Below are 6691 nucleotides of genomic sequence, written 5' to 3'. Positions count from 1 at the left end.
GGGGAGCAGAGATGGGGGGGAGCAGAGATTGGGGGAGAGCAGGGATGCGGGGGGAAGTAGAGATGGGGGCAGGGGGTGTGCTCCTGCACTGCTAAATTTTTTCATGTTCTAAGATCTGCAGGTCATTCTTTCTCAACCCAACCACAGTACAATGTTATCTGACTGCAGATCATTGTTCCTACTCAAAGCCATGGTACAATTTTATGTGAATGCAGAGCATTCCTTCTCAGCCCAGCCAGAGTACCATGTTATCTGACTGCAGATATCTGTTGTCCTCTATAGCAGACAGTATTAATTGGCATTGCTGTATAATGTATTGCTGAGATTTGTAGTCCCATTGGCGAGTATTTGAGGAAAAGTATTGGTACTCGTACCCGGTCTGGAAAAAATGGTATCTGCGCATCCCTAATTTGGATTAAAGTTTTTAACTTTTAAACTCAGGATTGAGGAGTGTACAATTGGCATTTAACAAAGACTTTCTTTTTCTTTACAATCCTGACAAAAACTTTGTTACATGTGTTATAGGCACTGAGCTCAGGTAGGACGCCAGATAGCCTTACAGCCTGACTCTTAACCTGACACCTAAATTGTCAAAAATCAAGTAATAGGTATGGTTGAATATATTAATAATTAAAATGGTAAAGATTCAGATTATGATATATGCTTAACGGTGACTGATTATATATTAGCTTTGTCAGTTGGACTGGACCACTATCTATTTCTATTAGTTTCAGCATTTTTTTTATTTGGTCACATTTGTTTGGCAAAATGATTTTGTGTTGCCAAATCCTGCATACTTATTTAGTAAGACAAGGGAAACCTCCGAAGCAAAAACGGCTACGGAGGCAACTGGCAACAGGTGACTACAAATCCCAGCAATACATTAGGCAGCATTGCAGAATAATATGAAGCTACATACTCTGCGCTGCTCCAGGGTGTTGGCCTGATGTCTTCAGCGGAGGGCTGTGAAGGATCTCAGGTGGGCTGTGAAGGATCTCAGGGGGGCTGTGTAGGGTCTCAGGGGGGCTGTGCGCCCCCCTGAGTAAACATGAAAATGCCCAGTATCAACACCCATATGAGTTTCACTATTGGTGCATCCCTAATTTATATCCTTTGCACTGCTTTACTGAATAATACTATACATATGATGCAGGTGATACTTTTGTGGATACAGTATATCATTAATTAGTTTACAGTTTTGATTTTGTATATAAAATATGGTTCTGCAGCCCAATATTCTAGAGAGTGAGAGAAATATCCTGATTCTTGCAGTATTAACAGCCAAAGTAGGTAATGCCAATGCTCTAATTCACCATGATGTCATCACAATGGAGACTGGCTTGAACAGTCTTCTCACCACAGCAATAATTCATGTGTATAACCCTTTGCTATGGAAGCCAAATGTCTGCAGTGATTTACCTTGCCCCTAATGTGCACCATTTACATTTGTAAATTGCTGAGATGCTTGCATCATTGTCAAAAGGTGTTCAGAAGGAGTACAAGCATACTGAATGTGCCTTTATTATGGGGTCAGATAAAAGTGAAGGTCTTTCTGAGTGCAAAGCATGGGCATGGGCATGGAACTTTATGATTACATTAAAAAATATTTCTATTTCATGTTTTACAGAATGTAAAAAGTTTTTTTTTAATCACCAGTGGTGTTGTTTACATTTCTAAAAGACCCCGGTCGCCCTGAAGAAAAAAATGCTGTGGTGAGCATAGTACATCACATTAAATGGTTGAAGTAGTCACGTTGTGCTGACAGCGCTGGCATATGTTGAAGCCTGTGTGTTACAAAATATACATTAGTTAAAGTGCCACCTGCAAAAGTCTCCTAAGCAAGCATAACCCTCATGACAAAGGATAGTTTTTTAAATGTAGCTCTTTCATAACATATGCTTTTCTGCACAGAGAATGCAGTCATAGAGCTAACTTTAAAGAATAACATAATTAAAATACTTGGGGGCTACTTAGCAACCAGTAAATGTTAATACAATTAACACTTTAGTCAGGAGTTTGTAACATATAACATAGCTTATATAGGATGCAGCACTCAGCAGTATGCAGGGTACAGCACATCTTATAGAGCACAGCAGGCAGGTGTATGTCATTTGTAGCATAGTGTATAGAGTGCGACAGTCAGGATTATGTAATTTACAGCACAACATACAAAGTTTAGCAATCAGGAGTTTGTAAGGTACAGCATAATGTATGGAGTGCAGCAGCCAGGACTTTGTAATGTATAGCACAGCTTACAAAGTGCAGCAGTGAGGTGTTTGTAATGTACAGCACAGCATACAGAGTGCAGGAGCATGTATATTATGGCACTGCTTGCAGAGTCCCACAGTCAGAAGTATGCAATGTACAGCATCAGCATACTGTGTAGAGAGCAGCAGTCAGGCATTTGTAAGGCACAGCACAGCTTACATAGTGCAGCAGTCAGGAGTATCTCATCTGCAGCTGAGCATGTAGAGCTCAGCAGTCAGACGTTGTAATGTACAGCACGGATTACAAAGTGCATTAGTCAGGAGTATGTAATATACAGTACAGCATACATAGTAGAGCAGACAGGAGTATGCAATGTATAATATAGCTTACAGAGTGAAGCAATCAGAAGTTTGTAGAGAACAACAGAACGGATGCAGCAATCAAGACCATATAATGTACGTCACAGTTTTACAGAGTGTGGGGCTCAGGAGTATGTAACTCACAACACAGTAAGTACAGTAAGTAATCTCTCATCAACTTCTACCTGAAAAAAAAGCATGTACAAAGGCTGATAATGGCCTTTGACAAAGCTTCCTTTTTATGACACCATTGCATTGTTATTTAAGGACCTCTGATCTCATTTCATAGTTCTAACTTATTTTCTTGCAGAAGCATCTCTCCAATATCCAATGCCCTCATAAAACATGTTCCCTCTTCCAAGACATCAAGTTTATTGGCAACACAGCTACAGGAAGCAAAAGCTCCAACTGAATTTTGGTTTAACTGGCACTTCAATGGCATTTTAAACAGGCATATCCAGCCTATATTTTTTTAAACAACCAGTGCTTTGTGGACTTTCTCCTATTCCTTCCTACAAATCCCAAATAAAATTGTTTCTGTTTGGCAGCTGGATTCTCCAATTATTTTTTTTATTCTACATTATGGAGAACACGTTTCAAAGAAGTTGAAGCATCAACTGATCTTGTTATGGTTGTGGAAGTTGGGGTGAGCTGGGACTTCTGGTGGTGGTGAGCTCTCACCAATCCCTAGAGATACAAAAAGTTAGCATGTGGTGCAACTTGCCAGGAACCACATACACATGAATTAGTTTTATTGGGTGGTTGGCCTCTGAAGATGTTTTAACTTCATTTGCCTTGACCTCACTTCTATACTTTCCTAAACCACTTTAGTCCAAGACTAATTTCTGGTTATTTCCAAAATGTCTACTACATTATATGGTGTTTCCCTGTCCATGCTGTGTCTACCCTGTTATGGTGGGCACACATGTATTAATATTTGATACAACTTAACTGAGCTAAAAAAAAAAGTAAATTGATGTAGCAAGCTCTTGATTTAGACTCTTCCATGTTGATGGACTGTGATGATATTATGTCAATCATTTTTGGTAACTCAAACAAATATGTGTGTGTGCCGGAGAACTGTTCAGAATACTGATTCATTAAACAACCCCCTTTTTTCCTTAATTCCTTATTTATAATTTCTACCAAAATGGGCATATATTTATAACAGTGTTAACAACAGACATATATAATATTTGTCAACAAAATACAAGGTACAGTAATGCTCAAACAGATACATAGGTGCAAAAAAGGTGTGGGCACCATATGTAGTTACTGTTAAACATACCAGTGGAAATAGGCTTTTCAAACTATTATTTCATAGGTATTATTTAAATCTGTTAAAATAAGGAAAAACATGGTGGATAGGGAGTATTGGTCCTAATGTGATAAACATGTCAAGAGATAGAGCAGGAAGCGAGCCTGTCGAATAACCAGATACAGGGTAGGGGAAGGAGAAGAGAATGTGGGTGACAGGAGTTGTAGGGACTAATTAGGTTTTTTGAGGTGCGAGAAGGGTATGGTGGTTTTAGAGGAGGAAAACAGAGAAGGGGCAGAGGGGAAAAAGAAAGTGAAAAGTTTAATCGATTGTTTCAATCTAAAATTGATAGATCGTTTGTATTTATATTTTCAGTCAACTACAAAGAGCGAAACAACGCTGTGTCTGTTGCTTCATTCGATATTCTAATTGACGATAAATGGCTTCTTTGGGATCACTCATTTCTAGATTGATCACAAATTGCCATCTGTATGTCCATCTTGAGAAATCTTCTAATCTGACATTTAATCTGCTTATTTTCTATTGATACATGGTAATTGATAAGAAAAAAATCACTTTTTTATACTCACTCATTCCTGGATCAATTTGAAACTGCTACGTTTATTGCCATCTATAGAAATATTCTAATATGACATTTAGTGCCACAATATATGGCTTGGTAATTGACAATTGTTCATTACTGACAAAGTGCAAGTACCTTGTGGGTATTTAGTGCTGGGAGATGTGGGGTTTAATTCAATTTGGTGGGAGCCAGATGGACCCTGTAAAGAGCCTGGGCCTAGGATCCAGGGTCCTCCAAAAGGCATGAAGGAATTGATCTGAATAAAGGAGAGGGCACCCCCACCCCTAACAAACTGCTGAATTCGTTTTGAAAGAAACCTGAGCTAAAATCCCTTTAACTTACTTAAGTCTGTGGTCATGTGATGATGGGGATCCCATGTCTTCTATCTTTATTAAGGAAGAGGGTCATTCTTTGGCTGCCTAAATTGTTGCCTGGTTTTAGGGACGTTATTTTTTTTTAGCCATCAATTGGGAGGTTCCTCTCAGGATGCCTTGTTATGTTGGCCACACATGTATTGATATTTGATACAACTTAACTGATCTAAAAAAAGTCAATCAACATTTAACAAGCTCTTGATTTAACTCACCTATAAATCAAAATGGCTTCACTACTTTTTTTTAGGTCCCCCTTCATCAGGGCTCTGATTCAAGAAGAGAAAGAGAGTCTTGACCTTCTCAGCCTGAAAGCATTGGTATTTTATTGAACTTAACCTTTAATAAAATTTACTTCTAAACTTTACAATGTGTCTGCCACTTACCTTACCAAGCACCATTCTATAATAAACATGAGCCAACCCTGAACCATTACTCTTTGGACAACTGACTCACACATTCTTTTTGACCAGAACAGATGAAACAGGATCCAGCACCCTGAATGTCCTATGGGCACTTGGAATCTAACTGACTGCTATGGGCAATCCCACTGTATCCCAGGTCCAGTATCCAGAGAGCACATTGGGTGAAGCAGTGAGCACATCACACTGAGTGATGCAGACAGCACATTTGGTGGTGCAGAGATCATATTAAGTGCCATAAATTATGACACCATGGAGATATGGCTTCTCTGAATACTTTCCCTCAAATTAATATTCCTAAAACCACAATTGTAAGGGAAAGTATTATGTGAGCAGTATACACTAAAATACCAATATTTATCCAATGAGGCCATAACGGCAGAGCCATGGTAAACTCTCCAGTCTTCCAGGCATGACTCTCCTCTGGGGAAATGCTGCCGTATTTATTAACGATGACTTCAGTTCAGCTGGGGAACTATAGCTAAATTATAATTTATAGATAGGATAATTTATTGCTGTGCATGCATACTCAATTCAGCAGTTTGAAAAGATATGAAGATATGAATACTTTTTAACTTTAACTGGCAAGTAATAGCACCATGTACTAAAACAATAATATTAACAAACTGATATGCTGGTGGAGAAATATATATATAAATATATATATTACAGGATGCCAGGAATCCGTCTTGAATAGACGGATGTTACATTTCCCCATTATTTAGGGAAAGGGGACAAAATAAAGGTTTTGCCAGAAGTTTTCACCAATGCAGGTTGAGGGGTTCTGGGGTGATTTTTTTAGAAGGCAAACTGCTATGTCTTCCCACGGTTGGTGGTCCTGGAATGGGACCCGGAATCTGCAGGTTTGGATGGATACTCGGTGGGAAAGAGCCTCTAACTCTGACTAGAGGCATTTGAGCCAAGTAAGGGTTAACCCGACCGGTGGGAGTGCTTCAAGAGCACAGGAACACAGGAAACCAGCCTGCAGTGTTCTGTGAGGTGTGTTTGGAGCAGAACACACGGATGAGTGTGGAGCTGTGGACTGTCTGCTACTGGGCCCTTCCCCAAAGACCACCAGTGTAAGGGAGAATTACACTGACCACCAATGTTATCAGGATATTCTCCACTAACAATCAGTATAAGGAAGAACTACTTTAACTACCAATGTAAGGGGTCTATTCTCAGTGACCACCAGTGTAAGAAGGCTATTCTCTACTTACCACTAGTGTAAGGGAGAACTACACTGACCAGCAATGTTAGGGAGCTATTCTCCACTAACCATCAGTATACTGGAGAACAACACAGACCACCAATGTAAGGCGGCTAGTCTCCACTGACCACCAGTGTTTGGGGACAACTACATTGATCACCACTCAAAGGGCTATTTTCCACTGACCACCAGTGTAATGGACTTAAAAACCATGCTCGATCTCTGTATGTAAGGGAGAACTACAATGACCACCAATGAAGAAGACAATCGTTATATTACA

Source organism: Nanorana parkeri, unplaced genomic scaffold (assembly GCF_000935625.1).
Source record: "Nanorana parkeri isolate BGI_ZX_2015 unplaced genomic scaffold, ASM93562v1 scaffold319, whole genome shotgun sequence".
NCBI classification, from domain to species: domain Eukaryota; kingdom Metazoa; phylum Chordata; class Amphibia; order Anura; family Dicroglossidae; genus Nanorana; species Nanorana parkeri.
This window is presented reverse-complemented; position numbering follows the sequence as displayed.